Source organism: Malaclemys terrapin, chromosome 1 (assembly GCF_027887155.1).
Source record: "Malaclemys terrapin pileata isolate rMalTer1 chromosome 1, rMalTer1.hap1, whole genome shotgun sequence".
NCBI lineage: Eukaryota > Metazoa > Chordata > Testudines > Emydidae > Malaclemys > Malaclemys terrapin.
The window spans coordinates 193,381,792-193,406,647 of NC_071505.1; the positions used below are offsets into that span (position 1 = coordinate 193,381,792).

General features: G+C 39.3%; 1 protein-coding gene across 2 annotated transcripts in view; it reads right to left on the bottom strand.

Annotated features, from left to right (window-relative positions):
- ERG (ETS transcription factor ERG) overlaps window positions 1-14,291 on the bottom strand; it is a 219,452-nt gene extending 205,161 nt beyond the window's left edge. Inside the window, exon 1 of one of the 2 annotated variants that reach the window (XM_054049140.1) lies at window positions 14,012-14,291. The gene's annotated coding sequence lies outside the window, so the exon portion shown is untranslated. Of the gene's footprint in view, window positions 1-13,082; window positions 13,318-14,011 lie in introns of those variants that run through there. The other variant, XM_054049131.1, reaches the window with a different exon arrangement.
- Window positions 14,292-24,856: the final 10,565 nt, after the last annotated feature.

The window sequence follows — 24,856 nt, forward strand, 5'->3', positions numbered from 1 at the left end:
GGGCTGGACTCAATGACCTTTCAAGGTCCCTTCCAGTTCTAGGAGATGGGATATCTCCATTAACTATTATTATTGCATTGCTGAGGAGGATTTGGCATAGAAAGGTAGTTTTAAGCCATGTTTGCACCTCCATGATCCTGGAGCCACCCAGGAATCCTCAAGATGCTGGTTAAACTGACTTTAGAGCAGCTTTGCAGCAGCAGAGCAGCACAAACTTGTCATACTGCAAGAGTGGAACTGGCCTGTTAAGGACTATTATTACTGCTACTCATAAATATGGCTACTCACTGCATTAAAGGACATAAACAGCATATGTGCTGAATGGGAGTGAGCAAGTCCAAAAGAGGATGGAGAAAAATCATTAAAGATCTGTCAGGAAAGAGCAAGTTACATTCATGCAAGGACAGCAGACATTTTGAAAAATATTAAGTGCACATGCGGAAGCTACAGAAGGGTTGCTGCCATCTCTGTGACTTACAACTATGCCACAGATACTTCCTATGGAAACTGATCCTGGCAGGACAACGATGGTCATATATTTTAAGGGATAGGATGGAGAGTAATTCTTGACCTCTCACTCCAGATGTTTTCCCCTCCAGAATAGGCAAGAATGTTTTCTTGTTGCATCCATTTTTTGAACAATCTAACATGTGGCCTGCATAACTAACTTTATTTTTATTTAAGATCTTCTTTCAAGATATTCTTTAAAGATAATGGGGTCATAACTGGATCTTAATTTAAACAGAGGGCATTTTTGTAGGGACTTGGTAGAGCGATGTCTAATGTTTAATGATTTTCTGCACCACTGGTTTCCCCCTAATTGTGAAGGAAATGGGTTTGCCTTAGTCCATTTCCCCAAAGCATTCATTATTGCCAACAGCACAGGATGTAGGAACAGCATCCTTTAGAGTGACCATCACATGCCTCAGAAGCATCAACATGAACAAACTGTGTTGAGATAAAGCCTGAACCACCTCTGTAAGCCTAAGTGGGTTTATATGAGCACTGCACACTGATACAGGCTAACTTTTGCTTCCTGAATAATATAGAGTAAGGACACTTCAATTAAACAGCAAGGACAGGTGACTCTTTAAAGCAACAAAATGTTTAGCAACTATGTGAGCCTCATTCCAGGCTTTGCGAGGAACTCACCAATTGGTTGGTCTCGGGCAACTGAAAGCCTAGAGTTAACCCTGTTGCAGAATGCCTTGTGTTGAGTCACCCAGTTCCTCTATTTTCTCAAAAGGAAGAGATCATTCCTGCTTGCATTTGAAATCTGTAGTCAACAATGCAGTCTATATTATCAAGCAGATTCAGATATATGATCTTATATTATATTCTACTGTACTTTTTATTTGTATGTCATACATTTGTTTAAGTGAATTTAGAGCTCATGAAAGGAAATGTATTGATGGCACTGAACACTGAAATCCTCGATCCAAAGAACAGCAGCTGCCGTCTAACTTTCCCTACATTATGCAACTCCACTCTATTCTGAAGGGGACCTAACAGGTCTGAGAGAAGAATTCTACCTTCATGTCCATTCATTCTTTAGACACTCTGCTAAGATTGCCAACACAGGTGGGAATTTTTGTCCCAAGTACATGATTTTTATCCCTTTTCTTCTTCACCACGAAAATCACTCATCCCACTTAAAGGGAAGAAGAAAGGGAGCTGATGTGCTAAGAACAATGCAAACCTGTGTGCTTTCTAACTATTAATTTTGTCATATCTTAAATGCCTTTCACATTTTAAAGGGACAAAACAAGCAGTATTCTGCAGTGGAAGTGCTACTGGACCCCAAGGCAGAAGGCTAGGGGAGGGGATGTTAGAAGTCCGTGACAGCACAGCTCTACTGAATCTTTGTGGAAAGGGGCTGGAAAGCGACAGGGACAGTAGAAGGCACAGAGCCTGTATGCATATAGTCCTGTACCTCTAGGAAAAGAACCCATACAGAGGCCTGGAAACTCTGCACGTCTGTACTGGGGAAATTCCTTCTAATTCTTCTGTAGAAAAGGCAGGGTTTGCTTCCTGTGTGAAGATAAGTGTGGAGGTTCACCCCCCAAAATTCTGCAGATCTTGGGGGATCTGCAAGATTTCATGGTGGAAGCCTCTGCCACTTCCAATGGAAGACTCAGGGTGAAATCCTGGCCCCTTCAGGTCAGTGGGGAAATACCCATCACTTCCATGGGATCAGGTTTTCATCCACAGAGAACACATGCAAAGTTTCCAAACCCATTCATCCTGGGTTATTTTGAACTAGGGAAGCATAGAGACCCTTTGGTATATTTTTTTATTTAAAACCAACTGAAAATGTTGAATATGGTCAGAACCTGTAGCAGGATAGCTTACCTCTGGGCTGGAGAGCCTAGAGCAAAGCCAGCCCTGATTACAGGATGAGCCAAACCTGGGTTGGTAAGGTGATTCCCCAGATATAAAAAAGCAGGATGTTACAGTAAAATGGGGAAGGGGGGGGGAGTTTAGACGCTTTCAGGGAGCAAGAAGGCCCCTGAGTGACAAGGAAAAAGTTGGAGTGAGTGGGAGACAGCTCTCCAGGCAGGGAGGCTTGGGAGAGACTGCAAAGACCAGCTGAGCTGAAAACTGAGAATTTCTGCTTTATTATTTTGGGTTAATCAGAAAAGAGGTACTGAACTGGGCTTAAGACCTAGAGGACCGGAGCGTACAGAAGGTCTTAAAGTGGGCCAAGAGGGGATTTGTTTGAATGATGTGTGGACAGTGAGTTCTTAAAGGGCCCTGAGGAGGGGGGGGAACAGAGGGAGGGTACTGTAGAATGACCTCTAGCTCTGAGAGGGTGTGGATGGCGGCCAACTCTGTTACAGAACATTTAAACACTTCTTCTGTCTTTTGATAGGACTACTGCTCTGAGAGTGGATAACGTGACTGACAAGTCCACATTTGCAGTTGAAGTGAAATATATGAATGGGTTTGAATTGTCACAGGCCAGCGAGGATTCTTAGGATCCCAACTTGCCTCTTTTAAAACAGACTATTGCTCAGAAATTTACTACCATGTATTTAGGAGTAAGTGGCCTTTTGTGAATCCATTTCTCTCTTTAACCAGGTTGCTGATTACACGGCAAATTTTGAAATAGGGGCCAGATCCAACTTCCACTGAAATCAATGGAAAGTCTCATTTGGGGCAGATCCTCAGTTGGTGTTAATCAGCATAGCTCCATTGACTTCAGTGGGTGCTGGCTTAGGCCTTAAATGCACAGAAGCAGTGAACGTTTTATTCTCACTTGAATATCAGCTTTACCACTTTAGGGTTTTGATTGCCGGTGATTACATCATTTTCTCAAAGACCATAAACACGCATGGCTTACATCACTGTGGTTCCAGACTCATTTTTAGTTTAGACCACTCACTTTGCACATTCTAAGTGTAACCTGCAGTGAATGATTACAAGAGTCTTAATACACGTCTCACGAATTTAATTGCAAAGCCTATATTAGAACTTTTACTGAGAATCCAGGATGATTGAGAATTATGATTCATTTTACCATTAACATACAGACTTAAGGGAAATGGGAATCACACTTTCCCCCCCTCCAAATGCTGAAATGATCCAAACAGGAATCCCCTTCCCAATGAGTTCAAATAGCTTCTTTCAATATTTCTCTTAAGTGCAATATGGTCTGATGCCATATATTCATTACAAATATCACACACAATTTGTCCAGTTTTGAAGTGGATGCTGAAATACAGCAAAGCAACCCTCTCTCACTCACATTTCAGCTTTCCAAGAGAAGTGCCAGAGCAAGTATGTTATTTTAGTAAGAGTTTAAAGGGCACTTATGGGCAGAAAACTGACTGTGTAAAAATGGCACCTTTTTACTCAACAGATCTGTTCCCTGTGAGTATTCTGAGTCATGTCTGCTTACTTCAGTGACTGAAATAGATTTTTCACTACTTTTCAGTCCTCTTTAGTCCTGCAGAACCACCTTAGTAATGAGAGATTTAGAGGGATTCTAATCTGGCTAACACCTCATCAAGAAATTTGTTCACTAAATTCTAGTTGCAGAATCTTTACTACTGGTATTGTTGCAAAAGCCAGAAGGAATAGTGCTCAGCGTCTACATTAAGTTTGCAAGGCTGGCAGTTAAATCCTTTTCCCCAGTAAACTGCCATGGAACACACTGAAAGCCAACAAACCATGGAACATCCCTACCCCCCGCTATGCTAGCTCTTACAGAGTTACTTTTCAAAATATGACCGCAACTTCAGAGGTAAGCTGCACCTAGTTGCTCAGCCAGCACTTTGAGGAGTCACATGATAAGATACCACTCACTAAGGCTAGGTCTACACTACCCGCCTGAATCGGCAGGTAAAAATCAATCTCTCGGGGATCGAATTACCGCGTCTCGTCGGGACGCGACAATCGATCCCCGAATCGACGCTCTTACTCCACCAGCGGAGGTGGGAGTAAGCGCCATTGACGGGGAGCCGCGGAGGTCGATTTTGCCGCCGTCCTCACAGCGGGGTAAGTCGGCTCCGATACGTCGAATTCAGCTACACTATTCGTGTAGCTGAATTTGCGTATCTTAAATCGACCCCCCCCCCCCCGTAGTGAAGACCTGCCCTGAGTAAAAACAACTCTATGCGGAGGGCCAGCACAAAGCTTATGTGCTGCTTTAGCCATGCTTTGAGAGTGCAAGTGGGGCTTGAGAGATTTAAGTAGGGCAGAGACCTTCTGCTGGCCCTCTGCACCATAGAGTGGGTGAAATTCACTCAATGTTTAAAATGTCAAACACACTTGAACACTTCTTAAAAAAAAAACACAAATTGACATTTCTAAGCTATCTTGGTTCTGTCATCAGCAGAATGGAATCTCAGTAACAGTACAATATATGTCTGTCTTGTTTCAGAACTAAATTAACACTGAAACATTTTATGGATAAAACAGTCACATTTCACATTTTTGACTGAATTTAAAATACATATCACACCAGAAAGCAAAAAACAGCTTTTCCTTTTCTTGGTGAAAGTACTATAGAATAAGAGTGGCTTTAGCATCTGTTTGACTGGCAAACTTTATTGCTGTTTTGGTAATATATATGCATTTTTAAGCAGTGATCAACTCCCAAGCCATATTGCGTTTGTGTATCTGTAGAAACAGGACTATTACATGCTATTAAAAACATAATGTGCTAAATTTAAAGCAATTTTATTATTAATTTTAAAATATGAATTTAGCATTCTGTTCGGTTGATCTCTTTACAGTCCGATGATCTTTGTTCAATCTCTCTGAAATCAGCTGCTAGTATTCTAAGGCCTGATCGAAAACCTATTTAAGTCAATTGGAGTCTTTCCATTGACTTCACTGGGCTTTGGATCAGTCCCTAAGGGTGCAATTCTCATTTCAGTAAAACTCCTATTGAGTCAGTGAGGGATTTACATGAATAAGGACAACAGGATCAAAATCTTAAATTCTGATTTAGCAAATCACTTAAATTCAAGCATATGCCCAAGTGCTGTGCTGAATTGGGACCTTAGTGATATTTACTTAGATCTATTCCTTATAGTTTCAGAATGTTGACATACATATTGGTGGCAGATGATTTAGTTTGTGTTGTTTATAAGAGATGCCGAGTATAGCGTGGATGGTTGGCTGTAAAAATGCTAGATAACTTGTAAATGGAAAGAAAGTTATTGAACCATATTCTCTGAATTTCACCCTCGGCAAACCTAATGAAATCAGTATGTGCATTGGGTGTAAATCAGGGCAGAATTGGGCCCTTGATTTTTTACATCAATTATTTCTGTTAAAATCTACTTTTGATGCCACTGGAAGAAATGTATTCTAAGAAAACCTATATACTTTTGAACAGTCAACTACATTCAGCGCAGCACTTATGACAGTAAAAGTTTCTTTCAAAAACTTATGGCTTAATTTTATCATACCTATTTTACATGAGGTTCTGCAAAAAAAACCTTATTCTTTCTAAAGCAGTCTTTGAAGTCCAGTCCCACTATATGTTGTAATGAAATATATCACGTTACTTTTGAAGTAACGCCATAAATCCTCAGTAGCTAATTTCTGTATTCTATAGAGAATAGTCCATTTCATAAACTGAATTTTAAATCAAAATTTAAATCTATTAGAGAGTTTATCCAGAACTGACAACACTTCCTTAGAAAACCGAAATTAACTTAGAAGCCTTTGCTTCTACATATCCAGTCATTTCTTTCCTTACACAGACCATTTTAATTTTCTAAATAATACTGGAAAGTATAAAACTGTGTTGTATTTTGCTGTGCTTTTAAATAGAGCTTAACTTTTCTAAGCGATTCACTGTACAGTTCAAGAAACTTATGTAACTTTCATGCATAAATTTAATTGTGTTATGATAATCATTTATTGACTGCATACACTGAAACTGCTGAATGAAAGAAAATAGTTTTAAAAAAATAGCTTGATCAAAACATGTCCCGCATACTAAACATACCTACTTTTAATCAGCAAAAACAAATTAGCTAACACACAGCACTACAGCTAATCACAACACTTTCCTAGCTTTGCTAAAGTTTGTAATCTGCATGATTCATAATTTAGAAGATACGAATATGTATAGTAAGTAGCCCAACAGGGCCCTGATCCGCACACAGGACTCTCAGCACTACCACATAATATAAACATGAAATAAATAATTCAATCTGGCAATTGTCACAGACTTAATAGTGCAGGCAAACAGGCTGGACATAGCTGTTATAGAAAAGAAGACAGGCAAGACCATATTAATTGACATTGCCATGCCAGCAGACAGAAACAGGAAGAGAAGATAGCGAAGTATGGAGAACTCTGCCACGAAAGGGAATGTTTATGGAAAACTAGAACAAAGACGACCCCAGCGATTACTGGAGCACTTGGAGCGATCCCTAAGGAGCAGCTCAAGAACACGTTAGGAGTGCAAGACATCATGATCAGTGACTTCCAGAAAACAGCAGCGCTCTTGGGCACTATGAGAATTTTAGGGAACTCAAAGGAGACTGAGTGCATTTGAGCACCTAAAATGCTGGATTTCTGTAGAGTTTAACAAAACTCCAGACTGCCCAAACCTACAAAGTTAGTTTTTGGTGACTCATGGTGGTAGCTTTCCCCCTTTTATGCTTAAAGATCTTGTATGTTCTGAAGACTGTTCGGGTTTTTTTAAAAATTCCCATGATATAATACTGAGGGCTAACAACAACAATAACGTTTTGCTAATTACACAAAGCCTTAGAACAAATGGCAGTTATGGCCAATTCATGGTGTTTAGTGCATAGTTTGAAGTAAAAGACATTTGTGCATGGGATCTATGCTGGGGCATGACAGGGAATGGAATCTTACTCCTCACCAGCCTGGTCAGGACTGTTATTACCTGCGGGGTGGGAGGGTACCAGAGTCTGAGTCCGGAAGTCTGCACAGCAATGAAACAGCTCCACAGCCTGAGCCCAAGTCAGCTGGCATGGGCCACATGCAGGTTTTTCTTTGCTGGGTAGACAGGCCAAGGTGCTGCTGCTATTACAGCCCAGCCCATTTGCTATAGTAGTGGTTGTAACTTGCTATTACCCCTTGCTGTAAATGAGGATGTGGTATTATTCTCTTACCCACTGGCCATGCTCTGCTTCCATATTGTTGTCCCACCCACAAACTCTTGCCCCCTGTTCTCAAGCAGAGGTTACCTATTAAGCCATTGCAAAGCCCTCTGAACAGCCTCTCCAGTTCCTGGCTCCTTGTGAAGTGATAATACATCTGCACTCCCTCCATTTTGAAACTTCTGCAGAATCTGCTTTTTACTCCAAAATTTTCAGAATTGGGTTCCTAAAATCAGGTTTAATACATATTTAACATCTCTGGAAACCAAGCCCCTTATCTGAGAGCCTAAACATGAATTTAGATGCCTAACGTTAGGCACCTATGGTTGAAAATTCTGGGTTAAATGCCAGATCCTGAAAAAGGCTCCAAAATGCAGTGGAAATCAGTGAAAGGAAATCATGCTTATCTTTAGGCCCAGCCCTTTTTAAAAAGGTAACCATTTTAATTATTTTAACAATACTACACAATGTTAGAACATATGAGTAATCTTCTGGTTGCTATATTAAAGGCAAAAATGCAAGCATGTCACCAATTGATGGATAGTTAAGAAATTGGAAGTCATGACACTGAAAGAATACTTCAACAGCCACCCAAACGCCATGATGATGGGCTCCTGATGGATTAGATCCTCTGTTTTAAAACATCCTTAACTGAAAAATAAAGTCCCAGTCCTGCAACCACATACACACACAAGTAACCTCACACATGACTAGTCACATGGAGTTCAATGGGGCTACTCCTGTGTGTAGTAAGTAGTTGGAAGCTTGTGACCTTAGTTTAAAACTACTTTCCATCAAGGCATACTTATGACTCTTTGTGTATTGTACCTCAAGATAAAATGAAAACATATGGTTATTGTCTTCTGTTTGATAATGCAGCATATAAATATTAATTTTCTTATATAACAAAAATAACTAGTGATTTTGTTCTTTTTGTCTTGGAGAAAGTTTTTCTTATTGGAATGAAGTTGTGCCAAGAAGAGATTACATCTGATGCAAGCAGCATGCAAGAACAATCTATTTCTCCTAACAAATTTCTAAATTAAAAAGCATTAACAGAGTGTGGTTGCAATGCAATTTTGAGAAAAAAATCTTTAGGATACAATACTCTATGCAGGCAAAATAGTTGTTGAAGTTAGTGGGAGTTTTGCCTGCACTAGATGTATTGGAATCAGACCTTTAGTGAATCCATTCATGTTTATACTACATCAAATATCACTTTAGTTCTCCAGTCAACATAAAAAATGTCTAACTCAGATATTTTATTTTTCATACACACATCTCTGTTAATCAGTAGTATGCATGCATGTTCCGTATCTAAAGAAGTGTATACCCTTTAGTTTTCATTGTTAAATTACTGTTTCCTATACTCAATCAAGTCCAACAGATTATACACACACCACTATCTATAAATAGAAGAGGTTAAAATGCAGGTTAAATATAACAGATATGTCCACAGCTCCATATTTAGACATACCCTTTAATTTTTTTTTCTATTGCCTATTTTTTACTTACATTTAAATTTAGCAAAGTAATTTTAGACTGCCAGCTTTCTACCTACACTAGTCTTACTATGCTACCAAGTAAGCATATTAAATTTTGCCCTCCTACTTCATCATCTTGCAGAATGCCAAATTAAATGCGAACCCATAGAGCTCAAACCTGAATTCTACATTCAGACAAAATTCTCAGAGATGTTTGACGTTAGTGGGAGCTTTGCCTGAGTAAGAAGTGCAGGACCAAGACCATAAGAGGGGGAAAAAATACTCTGTTGGTTGTGAAAGTGAATAGCTGCAGGCTATAATGAAAACTAGAGTAAGACATTATCGCATGAAAGGTAATTTTTTTCAACCCATGGATGAACATTATACTGAAAGTGTCTTGCTAAAATGTATTTTATGAACAAAGTCTCTTTAAATTAACAGATGGTAAAGTTGCAAATATAAAATATAGACTAAAAGAGCAACTGCATGTTAGAAAAATGCGCTGTGCAGCATTAGATATGCAGGGCTTGATCTTGCACCAATGACCTCAATGGAAGCTGTATCAGGCTCACAGGACCCTTTCTTGCAAACACTCCCTGTAAGCAACTTCTAGCTGGAGTAAGTCCCATTGACTTCCACATAACTACAGTATTTGCATGATTAAAGGAAGTAAGGCATAACCGTACATTTGTCCATTTGCTTTTTCCAGAAAAATGTATTTACCGTGAAAATAACCAGTTCCACAGTAATTAAAACATTTCTAAAAGATGTTTTCAATTAAAAGGTCCTTTTCGGTCTCACTACACTAAAAGGCTCTGCTAACCCATTCTGTTAAGTTCTCCAGTATTTAAGAATTGCACACACACATAAAAGGAGGGGAAAGAAATGTAACATTTTTGTATGCCCAGGTACCATCATGACTGCAAAAGATTTTGGAGTTCTTTAGCTCTAACTTAATTGAGTGCATATAACTAGGAACGAGATGAAACAGTGCTTTGCTGAGTACCTGGACACTACTGACAGTGCATCATTAATGAACTACTCTGGTGAGAGAGAACCAATCAAATTAGCCTTATATCTAGGTAGAGGAGAGTTGGCATTTTGTGTGGAGTAGAATAGAAAGGGATTTGCCTCATCAGTGGTAAGTTATTTTGCTCATGCGACGTTGTTGGATCACAGGTTGTCATCCAAGAATTTTAAATTTGTTTACACATGTGCACAGTGCATGCACAAAATAAGTTTTCCATATAACAACAGATAGCAAAGTCACATCAGTGCCTCATGTCATAATACCAATATGACAAAGAATATTTTCAAAGCAACCATGATTTTAGCTATGGAAATTAAATTGTCATTTTAGATAGAAAAATTGTAACCTGATCATATACAAATAACAAATTTGCAACAACAAAGTCCATTTTAAAATTTGTGACAACCTGCATTTTGCTCTCATGGCTTATTTCACTTAAATCCCTTTATGGAATTGAAGTCTTGTATTGTTTGAAAGTATGACAAAGAATTCAAAGCAAACTTCATTAAAAGTAGTTCAAGAAGAGAAATAAAAGGGATGAGGAGACACTACTACAAAAGTATAAGAAGAAAGACGTGTCTAATATATAAGACACATAGTTAAAGTATGTATTTGGGGACTAAAGACTGCAAAGCATATAATCAAAACTGAGTAACATTTTAGCAGCATTAAACTCCTAAGGTAAAAACACACTAAACACATCTAGAGCTTACACTGACAGATCATTTATAAAATTCTTGTAACATGTAACTCTATCCAGTACTATATGATTTGTTTAACCTTTGGGAATAAATTGGGGGAAGGTGGGGGTGGATGCTATTCAAAACTAAATCCTGAAATGCTTTTTGAGATGAGGATTTTTTTCCTGCAAAGATTTGCACAGATTTGTAGCAAGTTAGCCAGTGTTTGCATGCATGTGTGTATGAAACAGTACTATAAGGCCTGAATTATAACTTAATTTACAAAATCCCAATATTTTTTAAAAAAAGTCTTCTTTTAAGAAATGGATAAGATATTCAACAACAACATATCTTTGTATCACATCACTTTAATCGTGTATTGGTTTGATTTGCCCTTTCTTATTTATTTTAATTAAGAAGCTGTCAAACACTCAATTTAAAGTCCCTTCCCTCCCCAGTTAATCAAAATGTATTTATCAGATATGAGTTCAACAGTACCTAAGCTAATATCATTAAAGTTTTGATTTCTTGTCTTAGCCAGAAGCAGTCTGTTCAGTCTGCTCCATTTGCTTGAATGAAACTATGCAAGTGGATAAAGGGTTAAAACTAAGGAATGTGACAGTTCTCCATGTGCAGTCCATAGACCTAAGTATCCCACTTTCCCTAGTGAACTCAAAATTACATGGACAGAATGTAAACTACAAACTATTACTCCAACACTAATATTTTGTTAATATACAGTAGGATTAGAATTTTGACTAAAAAGTAAAAGTTTACTTGCTGTTCTGTAGATTCATAGTAAATACAGTCATGCATGGAAGTTTATGCTAATTTTAACTTGCAGTTTTAGTTTTGTAACTATGATTATTTACATTCAAAATACTGCTAGAAAGTCATTGGATCACTAAATATATTTATATCAGTGCATTTAATCTAAAATGTACCACAACCAATTCTGAATCTCACTAGATAATTTTAGTTTAATTGAAGGTTTAGGAAAATACATTTAAAACACCATTTAACTTTTGCAAGAGCTGTACAACTTAAAAGGGACCATTGATACCAGTTAATTGAATCATTGATTGTAGGAGGACAGAAAAATATTGGAGCTGCTATTATGAAAAGGAACAAAATATGGAAAAATCATAGGGAAATAGCCACAAAGCCAGCAGCGAGGCAGAAAATAAAGTGTATGAAGAAATTAAAACTAAAGAAAGTTGAAAAGGATAAGTGTGGGGACAGTGGACATAAAGAGATACTTCTCCTGCTACCATTCAGTATATCTAATGATCAAACCAAAAATAATAAGCACTTATATTCAAAGCCTACAAGTGCTTGAAAAGGTAACGTTGTGGAAAGATGTGGGATTACTGAGAAATATCAGTAATAACAAGCAACTCTGAAGGCACAAAACTTCTCTTGCAACTATTCCACGTATAATCAATCCAAGGTGATGATGGCGCATATTTCACAGCTATATGCTGTGTGTTATACACACATGCATGGGCTGTATAGAAACTCCCTCCCTCCGAAGGATGTCTTTCAGCCATTCACCCAAAACCAAGGCAGCATCTTAATTCAACCCTTATTGCCGGGCAAACACCACCGAGCACACGTCCCATGTTTCGGTTGCCCTACGGAAGGCTCCACATGTTTTACCAATAAGCAGGGAATCGTATCCCCATGACCTTACTGGTGGCAGCACGTTTTCAGAGGATCCTTAACCACTTCTGGGATATCTCCCCCCACCCCCGCCCCGACCCACCTGGGGAAGTAACGTTACCCACATTACACACACGCACCCATCCCAGAGGCAGGAAACTTTCCCTGCGGAGCCTGTCACCCTGCTCGCAACCAGCCCAGCCTCCTGGAGCAGCACCTGGCCCTGCGCTTTGCGGCCAGCCTGCGCCCACAGCCGCGAGCGCCCGCACAGCAGCCCCCGCTGAACCCTGCGCGGGGCTGGGCTGACACACGGCAGGCGGTGGCCAGGCTGAGCCGCCGCTGGTCCCAGCGGAAGTGCAACCAGTGTGAGTGCGCCTGGCTGCCAGCGCTGCCGGCCCTGTGCCGCCCCGGGGGGCATCTCCAGCCTGCCAACGGGCTGAGCCAGCCCCTCAGGCGCCCGCCCGCCCGGCGCTCCCCGGGAGGCAGGGAACTGCGCCCTGCTCCCTGTCAAACTTTCCCTCCCTCCCCACCCCAGCCCCAGCTGCGCGGCGCTGGGGGGGCAGCCGAGGCCGCGTCCCGTGTTCCCCCCCCTCCCAAGAAGGGACCCGAGCGGGAAGCAGAAGGGACTTACCGGGAGAGGCCGGGCACGGGGCGAGTCCGGGGCTGCGGGTGAAGCCAGTGGCCGCCGCCGCCGCCAGCGTGTGAGTGAGTGAGTGCACGGGGGAGCCGCAGGCTGCACTGACTCACTTCACTCGGAATGGGCTCGGCCCAGAGCGCGGGCCCCGGGCTCAGCGAGCCTCTCTCCTGCTCCAATCATGGAGCAGGGCAACTGCCCAGGCTCGCCCCAGCTCCCTCCGTGCGGGGGGACCAGCCCCGCCGCGGCCAGCCCCGGGCGCTCCGAGCACGCGGCCCCGGGTGGGCATGGACCCAGCAGATGGGGTGGGTGGGTGAGAGAGACCTGATGGGCTAGAAGGAGCGGGCTCGGGGTGTCCCCTCCAGCCGGGGAGCCGGGTGCTCAGAAGGGGCGGGGGGGAGGAATGAAACCTGAAAACTGACCAGACTGGGCTGGAGGAGAGAACTCAGGCGTCCGGGGTATTTCCCCCCGGAACACTGAACTTTACAAGGCATGGCTGTCCGCAAAGACTGCGCCCGGACCCGAGGGAAAGCCAACATTAAAGTGTAAAAAACAGATACCTCGATTCAATGAAAGACAAGTGCGGGGTGGGGTGCAGGGCAACTATTTAAGCCGGTCATAACATTGTTCCACTCCTGTAGAGACAGGAGGGGAGCGTGAAGGCACTGGGGGAGGGGGGATGTTAAAGTTGAGGAAGTGAAGGGAACGCGGAGACAGCTATGGTAAGGACAGTTCATTAATTTTAAAACCCCGAGAAGAACACATCAGTAATGGAAAGGATGAAAAAAAAACAGGACAAAAAGACAAAGGGGGGTCTCCTCGGTGTCATTTAGGTTGTAACCTGCCCTCCACCAGCACCACCACCACACACCTACCCCCACCCTCAACAAAACAAAAAAGAATTTTAAAATTAAAAGGGTCCTTACCGAGGTGTCTTTTCTCCCTTATCTCCGTGCTGAAACTGCATTTTCCCTACTTTATCTTGCGCAATGTTCCTTCTGTTCATTTCATGCTGCTCTCACTCATGTTCTGAAAGACACCTCTCCTGCACTTTCCCAGCTAGGAACCCCAGCTACCAGTCGGAATCGAGAGCAAAGCATATAAAGAAGAAAATCGAGTACTCCTTTAATGATCATAACAATAATCATAATTAAAGGTGTCTCGATTTTTAAAGCAGGGCTACATAATGTATTAATTGCTTACTATTAACGTGCAGTTTTATTGAGCATAGCACACAGAAGTCTGATTGTGAGTGAGGAGTGTTTTCAATGAAAGTGGAGTTATTTTAGCTGCAGACATGTTTACATTTCTGTGGTTTAGTCTATAACTTTCTCTTTTTCTTGCTTCAGAATTCTGCTCCATGAAGCAAAGCCCTTAGCTCCCAGACATTCCAAAAAGTCTGCCAAAATAATGGGGGGGAACCCACACAGAGAGACCCCCAAGTCTGGGTCAGGCTCAGGGCTGGATATGGGCAGAGCTAGTATACCCCCTCCCAACTCTCTCTCTCTGTCTCTCTCTCTCTCCAGTTAAAAAGCCTTCAGGGCTCCATTTCCTGTTTTTAAGGAAAAAATAAAGTGGGTCTAGTACTGATTTTAGATACGACCTAGACCAGATCTTATAGGTTCCGAGGATCTTTAACTCTGTAGATGCCAAATGGTACTTGGCAATGCATGAATCTAGATGTCTCACAAGTGTCCTTCCCACTAAGACTAGTCATATGGGTGAGATCGGTTTTAGCACATCATAGATTTTTGAATTACTGACAAAACAGTAAGCACAGGCTATTTAGGTCTCAAAGGACAGCTTTCAGTGTGTCCACATCAGGTTAATAATGAATAAGAAAATACAGGTAAAAGTTAAACAAAAGGTGGGACAGGACAGGACACATCTATCCCAGACCTGAATCACTTTAATCAATTTATGGAGATCAGATAATGCATCTTTGTGGGTAGCTTGAAAGCAAAATAAAATGTTGGATTAGGCCTGTCAGTAAGAAGTATTATTTAATTGGCCCTTCCTTTCTATTAAACACTATTAGTGCTACAGATAGTTAAGTGTCGATTGAGTGGCTTTATTGAGTTATAACAAGAACACATGGGGCTTTGGGACATTACATTCACTGTTTTCAAGAAAAGCAAAAAATAGCAACTGGTTAAAATTTAGGACCTCATACTGGTGAATAAAGGAATAGAGGGGGGTACATCTCCCCACAAAACCACAGAGTCCAGTTTTCCACTTTAGATCATTGAGTATATTATCTAGATAGAGACAAACCAATCAGAATACACTAACTCTGTAATGAAAGGTTGCATCTCAAGGGATCCAGAAAACAGAAGAAAGAAAGATGATGCTTCCATCATGATCAAGGTGGAGTACGCAGATACAAACCTGGTTTGGCAGCTGTCAATAATGGTTCTTTTAAGTCCCCCACTCTGACTTCCCTGGAACACCTAGCCCTGTATTAAGAATAATCTGACTCCACAGCTCCATTCAGAAGGCTATGCCATAGGCTGCATTAGCGACTTAGTCTGTGGTCCATTGTTTCTGGTTTGATCCATTAGGTAGTGGTGCAGATCTATGAATGAGACAGAAAAAGAAAATGCAGAGCTACTCTGCTTGCTTTAAGGCAAATGGTCAGTTACCTCCACTCTTAGTCTCCCCAGTCCTACCAAAGTCTTTGTTTTAACCCCCCCTCCTTTTTTTTTTTTTTTTTTACATACCATTGACTCATGTATATTTGGATCTTTCAGGTTTGAAGGAGCCACAAAGTGTTATAATTTCCTAATACTTCAAAAAAGAAAAGAAAATCCACTTCCCCCCAAGATGTTTTATATTAATTTAAGTATTTGTTGCTGGATAATATCAGGCTGTTTCTCAATGAAATGTCCTGCGTGGGCTCTCACACCTGCTAAATATAATCCTCTCTTTCTTTTGATATTCTGTAAAGGGCCTTTAAAGGATCACATCCTCCAATCTGGAGATTTAATTGCTTCATCTAGGTTTTTTAAAAGCCTTGTAAATTTCTGAATTTGGTCTATTTCAAAGCTGAAAGGGAAGCTGGATGAGGGTGCCAAGGCTGCAACTCAAAACAATAGTCAATGTTCAATGTTTAATATAACATCAATACTGTTATGAGTAATAAAAGCTCCCTTTTATCATCTTGTATGTTCAGTTCTTTGGGCAGACACTCCTTAAGCTGATTTTATGATTTACCAGTGAGTTAAATATGAAAATAGTAGCCCATTTCGATATGGTAAATGCACACCAGGGAGGAAGTCACAGATCTTGTTTTATAGAAGGTAATGGAGTGAGATTACCCATACTAATATATAAATCTTCAGAGAACATAAATCTAGCATGAAGAGGGCCCAAAAGAATCTTTCTTCGACACAGAAAATAGCACAATATATTAAGATAGTTATAGATTTTATAGTTACTTTGTATGGGTGGCTACTGTATAATGAAAGAATACTAAGATTCAGTCATTAGATTGACAAAATAAATATGATTATTTGCCTTTATAATTGATAAACGGACTAAAATGTCCAATAGTTGATGCTCTTTATTCCCAAAGAATGGTGGGTAGGCTGGGATACAGACATTTCATGCAAACTGATACTCAGCCTAGAACTTTTGCAGCGTATGTCAGATGCTGTTCTTCTGTACACACAGCAGTTCTTAATAACACATGGTGACCACAAACTGCTTTATAAAATTGCATAATGCATAATTCCTATCAATTTGCATAACATAGAGAATAAGATGATATTGAACATATTGTGCATCTGTCACTGTGTTCTAGTGACAAAGTTTCCACAAAAATGGACCAGGGTATATGTGCATGTCTACCAGGATCACTAAAATATTTTCAGTTTTAACTAGGATATTCATTAGTACAATTACATTTGGGTAATTTACTGCAATCTGCAAATATGTCTGAGTTTTTTCTGAATCATTTCTTAAATGGAAACATCCAATAGTAGTGTAATTACTACTTCAACGTGAAGATTGATTGGTTTGTAAAAAGATTTTGGAGATTTTTGTCTACATTTACAAACTGGTTTTCATTGTCATTCCATGTGCAGGCAGACGTATTAGCTGAAGTTTTAAAAAACAGACTACTGAAATATTTTGTTGGTCTTCACAAAATCTTATTTGCATAGCCTACAATCTTTAGCCATTGAAGCTACTTTGAACTCATTAGAACAAGCTTCCATCCTAGACTACTTTCACAGAATTAACCACACTTCCTTCTTCTATGGGAATTTAGGGTGTAAAAGAAAATAGAGATGGGCCCTGCTAAGTTAAAGATTGCTGGCACCTCCATGATTGTTCCAATTTCCCTTTTCTCTAACCTGGTGGAAGTTGGTCCTACTCTTAATTGGATCAGAGTTCACATGGCCAAACACTGATTAATTTACTGCCATTTAGACTTTAAGACCAGAAGGGACCATCATGATCATGTAGTCTGACCACCTGCACTTTGCAGGCCACAGAACCGCACTCACCCACTCCTGTAATAGACTCCAACCTCTGTCTGAGTTACTGAAGTCCTCACATCATGGTTTAAAGATTTCAAGTTATAGAGAATCCACCATTTACACTAGTTTAAACCTGCAAGTGATCCATGCCCCTTCCTGCAGAGGGAGGCAAAAAAGACCCCAGGGTCTCTGCCAACCTGACCTCGGGAGAAATTCCTTCCTGACCCCAAATATGGCAATCAGTTGAACCCCAAGCATGTGGGCAAGACCCACCAGCCAGACACGTGGGAAAGAATTCTCTGTAGTAACTCAGAGCCCTCCCCATCTAGTGTTCCATCACTGGCTATTGGGGATAGCTGCTACTAGCAGTCGCAGCTCAGCTACATGCATAACATGGGCCAAAGACCCTCACCTAATAATTTCAGAATCAAGCCCATAACTTCTGTTTAACTATACATTGATGGCTTACGAGTTTTATAGAATTGCTGCCTATTTAAGAACTAGCAGCATGGGATTGGATGGGGATGTCAAGGTTCCAAGACTACTTCCAGTTATGTCACCACCTCATTGTATGGATTTGGGCAAATCACTTAACCTCTCTGTGCATGAGTTTATCCCTCTGTAAAATCTGTATATTTATTGTCTTTACAGAGATGATGTGTCTAATTTATTATATAGATCCTCAAATGAAAGGAAGATCTATACAAGTTAAAAGTTATTTATGAGGATGAGGATGCGTACAATATTACCAATACAAATAAAAATATGCATTAAAAGCTTTCCTGTCAGCATATGAACCAATGTTCAAAAGGTAAACTCAAGATGAAACTCTAAAGATGAAACTCAAACATACATGGGGGGGGGGGGGAATCACCTTTTCCACTATATAGAAGACAAAAACAACTTCAGTAGTTACCTACCACATTAAAATCAAAAGGGTTAACATTTTCTCTATAAAACCTAACATCTAACATCAAGCACTTTTGTGATAAAAAGGTGACACATCTATCAATATCACCTCTCATAGGTATGGATGGCATTCATTAGAAAAGGTTTTCTCTTGTAAAAATGACATTTAAAGCAAGACAGATAGGAGGATATTTTCATACAGCCCTCTCTCTACATACAGCCAGATAACTATTTTTAAATGTATCAGAAAAGATGACTATTGGAATGTTCATAGATTCCCTTAAGTCACAGTTTGGACATTTTGACAATCTCTCTGACTCTCTTTGACAGGTCCCTAAGAACATTGGGATTATGTTTTACAGAAGGGTGACTTTAAATGGCAAAGAGATGTATTCCTTGTGTGTTAAGATTACTAATGAATACTAAAAGAAAATACTTCATTAGAAGAAAAATAAAAGCTCATCTGATTCACGGTGTAGCAGACATTACTCAACATCAACCTAATATGCAGCCCTTATGTCCCATTTAAAAAAAAAATCAAGCAATTGTCATATAATCATGTAAAGGGGAAAAGCTTGTTCAAGCTGCTGGCTAGGTTTAACTAATAGGCAATATTCTGTAAAGGCCTGATTCAATGTTCATTGAACTCAACTAGAAAGACTCCATTAACTTCAACTGGCTTTGGATCAGGCCCCAAACTAGTGACGGATGAACCCCAGAAGCTTCAGAGGTTTGATTTGGAAAATAATCTGGAAGTTGGGATGCTTCCCTGAACATTTTCTAAACTATCTAAATCTCCTAAATCAGAAATCTGAGCTACAACTGTCATGTAAGCCAGTAGTTCTTAACCTTTCCAGACTACTGCACCCCTTTCAGGAATCTGATTTGTCTTGCGTACCCCAAGTTTCACCTCACTTAAAAACTACAAAATCAGACATAAAAATACAAAAGTATCACAGCACACTATTGCCGAAAAATTGCTTACTTTCTCATTTTTACCATATAAGTATCAAATAAATCACGATCCCTGGGGTGAATAACACTGATATAATATATATAGCAGTATAAACAAGTCATTGTCTGTATGAACTTTTAGTTTGTACTGATTTTGCTAGTGCTTATTATGTAGCCTGCTGTAAAACTAGGCAAATATCTAGTTGATTTGATGTACTCCCTGGAAGACCTCTGCGTACCCCCAGGGGTATGCGAACTCCTGGTTGAGAACCACTGATGTAAACAACTCTTCTTGTGGTATTTTGGCACTTCTGCTTCCTGGCCTACCTACAACTAGGAAGAGCAGATTCCTGCAAACAAGAATAATGAACACAACAAACTCAGCAAACTTTTTTTAGCTATTGGAAAAATTCAGTTGTTCTTCACTTTGAGTCAGAGGGTAATTGCTCATGTAATTTCTTATTTTATACAAAACATTTCCCTCACTCACAATTTCAAACCAACATTTTGCCTGCATCACTCCCTGGATTAAAGAAATAACTAATAGTCCAATGAATCATCGCAGAAACACTGATCACTGGCTGCATCTTCTCAAGAACTATGAAGTTCTTCAACCACAAGATAAAAGTTAAAAAATTGAGAGCCAAATGATTAATACACTTTCAGAAACATTTGAAAATTCAGCCCATAAAGACTCAGATCACGATTTTTAAATTGTGACTTTATTTAATAAATAAAGTTCAGAATTTGAACTTGCATTTAAATATAAAAGGTCCTAACTTGCCCTCATCTGAGTAAAATAAGGGAAATTCTGACTTCTTAAAAATTTCTGTTTGTAAAGTGTTTGATAAAGAACAATTAGTAATCGTAAGTACAATAAGGTTACTTGTTTATTTTTTACACATATACTTTATTCTTTTTCTATTGCCTTTGATTATCTGGTATATTATGACCTTTGAAGAGACCATGGTTTAATAAAAACTAAATTAAACAAAGACTCAATATGACTTGCATATACTTTTTTTATAATTTAAATAAATGCATTATCTGGATCTTTTCTCTTCTTTAAATTAATCTACTCTATTTTCTGTATTTCTCATGTCCCACTGATACTGGCTAAATTCTGCCTTCAAGTCTATGGACCTTGTTGCTATAAGGGCATAAATGTGATGACGCAATTCTATACACTGCTCTGCCTGGCAGATCTGTGAATAACTGGCAGTGAATGGGGTTTCAGTAGCCAGGTTTCTAGCATATATGATCAGTGTTTTACCTATTCTTATGTCTATGTACAGATCTGTATTTACATAGCTTTGTTCTACCATGTGCCACATCTGCCTTGTTAATCCAGCACAGATTTACAAGTAATTTCTTTACTGAATTTATCATAAACCAGAATAATAACTGAAATTATTATTAGAGGAGGAATAAACAATCTTTGCCTGAAGCTTCAGGCTACAAAGAGCTTGGCCAACATATGCAATGTATGAACAGGAAATATCGTGTGTGTGGGGATGAGTATTATATATAGCCAGACATACTTTCCATATCAAATTTGTGACTATAGTGGTCACAAGTTACATATATCCTGAATTTATACACACAAGTTACATGATAACTTTTTGCTGCTTTGGTGGCAGCATTTGGGGACATGTCATGGATTTCAGTGAAGTATGACCACAAAGGAGGTTTTCCAATGGCATTCCACCTATGCATACCTCACTATCCAACCAGTATCACATTCCCTTTACTTCACTGAGTCATGCCACAATAAATTGCAGATTTCTTTAGTATAATCAATGTATATTCTATTGCATTCTTTTCACACACGGTTTTCTGAACTAATGAACATGAAGAATGTGTTTAATTTGTAGTAGTAATTTGTACTGGATTATGCTTGGATTAGCTATTAAATGAAGACTCTTCTATCTATCACAGATGAAAAAAATTACATGTTGGAGGAGCATAAGTCACATGTTGGCTTATAGTTTCAAAGTATCCCATATCTACATGATATCCCTGAGTACTGGTTTTCCATTTGGATCTCTGAATTAACTGGAAAATATTTAAAGTCACTTGTATGCAGACAGCTCCCTATTGATTCTGAATTTGAGCAGGCTCACATACATCGTTTATTCAAAAAGTACATCCAATATATTGCACTCATGACATGTGCTTCCAATACTCTGTTTTCAGATAAATATATAAGAACAGATGACCAAAACCTCCCTCATTTTGTCTAATCACACAGATAGCTGTGTTAGACATCATAACATGACCCATGGAGGATGACAGTATCACAGGACAACTACAATTTTGTATGCAGGCTGATTAGAAACTCTCACATTTGTACATTCTGTTTTTGGTGCTCTGCATGTGTCGGATGGAGCTCAGAATCAGGCCCTTACTGATTTATCATATATTACAAGGAATCATAGAATATCAGGGTTGGAAGGGACCTCAGGAGGTCATCTAGTCCAACCCCCTGCTCAAAGCAGGACCAATCCCCAGACAGATTTTTACCCCAGTTCCCTAAATGGCCCCCTCAAGGATTGAACTCACAATCCTGGGTTTAAAGGGGTCACCCTCCCCTTCGGGGAATCAAACCCTGGTCTCCTGTGTGACAGGCGGGGATACTCACCACTATACTAATGAGGAAAGGGGCACGGTGAGTGCACACAGCTCCAAGAGACCAGCTATGGTCAGCATACAATGTAATAGCAATGAACAATATTACAAGATACAAGCCAGAATGCAGGTGGGTTACCAAGTGAGATTCTATGGGCTGTGCTATACAGGTCAAACTAGAGACTAGATTATCAGAATGGTCTTTGGGCCACAAAATCTATGAAATCTGTACAATGTGAGATAGACCTCTGTATAAAACTCCACTAGCAATGTCTGCCTAGATACATTGGTCCAAATTCTGCATTGATTTACAACCTGGGCAATCCCTGTTTTAGTCAGTTGGGCTCCATGAGTTGTAACTCAGTGCAGAATAGGGTCCTTAAGAGAACACTGGGATGGCCCTTGTATATCTATATCTAGTCATGCTGATATGGTTATTGAAATTAAAATGGAAAAATGAATGGGGATAAGTAATGGTCAACAATAAACCCAATGTGTTTTAAATTTAGCAGCATAATGTAGTTAATAGGGCACCTGACTAAAAGTCAGGAGCTATGAGTTCTATTCCCCTTCACTCATTGGGTAGCTGCTTTAGGCCTCGCCCTTCATTTTTCTGTATCTTAGTTTCTCCATTTGTTCAAATAGGGATAATATTACTTATTCACCTTTGAAAAGCACGTTGAAATCAGTGGATGAAAAGCACTAAATATGATAACTTTAGGATGAGATTTGAGGATTATTGTTTAACAAAACTTGATTTTACTGCAAACATTGATTTAAAATACCTTAATTATAATAGAATTTCTGTGAAATGTCTGGTTCACTTTCTTTCATTGTTTGCAATTGCATAGAAATCTTCATTTAGAAATCCAATTTTTGGATTAACTTCCTTGTACGTTTGTGAGAAAATAAACTTAAGAGCATGCACAATGACTCAATATCTCAATAGTTTCCGTTTCCTATGAATTAAAAAAAAGGGCCACTTTTTTTTTTTTTTTGAAAAAAAAAAGTTTGCTACAGTATGTTAATTTTTAATTTAAAAATGGGCCACTTTTCCAGCAAGCATGGGCATTTTTGAGCAAACACAATACACTTCCATTCAGAAATGAGTGAAAATGGGCCTATTTTTCAAGCCAGAGTGCCAGTCACCTAAAAAATATGCAAAAAGGCACATTTTCACTAGAAAAACAACCATTCCACTGAGACCTCAAATAAAGCATATTTTAAGGCATTGCAAAATTGCATAAAAGGAACAGATGAACATTTTTTCAAAAGAAATCCCATGAAACAAAAAAATTGTGACTTTTCTAGACTAAAAGAGAAACTGTACTTTGAGTAGTTTTTGGAAGGCACAGTTGATCCAGCATACATAATCTGCAGCAAATTTTCAGAACAAATGGTTCAGAAATGTAGTTCAAAGAAAGAAAACCTAGTTTATTGCCTATTTTACACAAATGCATCCTTCCATGGAACTGAATCATTTCTTTGGACTTTTTATCAATATTGACACAGTTGAAATAAAACAAACTGTCATCAGATAAAAAGCTGATAACAGAATATGTCGTTTACAACTACATGAGACCATATACAGTTCCTTGAAATTATCTGTGAAATCATTTTAACTTTATTTTCTTTTTGGTAAAGAACTCTTAATTGAGGATATAATGTAAAATTTCTCAGGATTAAGACAATGCACTTAAGCTGCAGGGTCCTCTTAGAGAGTTTGTTCTGGTATAAATCTGCTATCCTGTAACTCTGATTATAAACACTCTCTACAGGATATGCACCTGGTTCTGGGCTGGTGTATATTATTTCACTCCCCCAAAAAACTTTATAAAGAGAATACACCACATTTCAACAGCAATATAAATAATGTTGCAGTTTGGGATCTCTTGTGCTGCTTTAATTTTTTTTTCTTTCTTTTTCATCTGAACTGAACCACACCTCTCTAAAAATACTCATTTTCTTAATGAAAACCATATTTTTAAGCATTTTTTGTATGCATGACCTGCTGACATGCCTGCACAATCTTTAATGTCAGTTTCAGACGACACGTGTCTTATGAAAGTCTGGGACCCAGCTCTCGTCTGGGCCTGAGAGATCTGTCCCACATCTTTATGAGAAAGAGGGACAAAAACTTCTGTTTTTGGCATTTTATATTGGAGTCTGTTTTAAGCTAGGAGGGAAAAAAATAGCAACGTAGAGTCTAGACAGAAGAGATTGGGTTGAAATCTGGAAGCTATTCAGTGAGGCTACAGCACATGGCAGCTTGACTGCAGCAAGGGATCACATTACACTGCCTAATTACACATGAAAAATGTACACATCACTTTTCTTAAATGCTTGGAAAAATAGATGTTCAGATGGCAATTGTGAACTGTAGTAACTGAGCCAGTTGTACATAGTTGGAACATTTCACAAATGGCATTTCAAAAGCCTGCGTGCTTTTTTACAATGTGATTTTTTTTTTGTATGTTCATAAAATAAATTCTAAAAAAGGTAGTCTAAATTTAGCAGATGGTTGCATTGTAAAGGAAATATTTAAAAATACAACATGTGAGACGGAAGAATAAGAGCCTGATCCTGAGCCCTTTTAATTCAATAGCAAACGTAAATAGATTTCCACGGGACAAGGGTTGAACCCTAGGGTCCCCATCTAGCACATGTTCTGAACTGTACTTACATAGCCCCTAAAACGTATCCTCACTCAGTGTTAGCAAATCACATTTTAGATCTTCAATGGGACTACTCATGTGAATAAAGTTAAGCACATGCCTAAATGTTAGTAGAATCATGTCC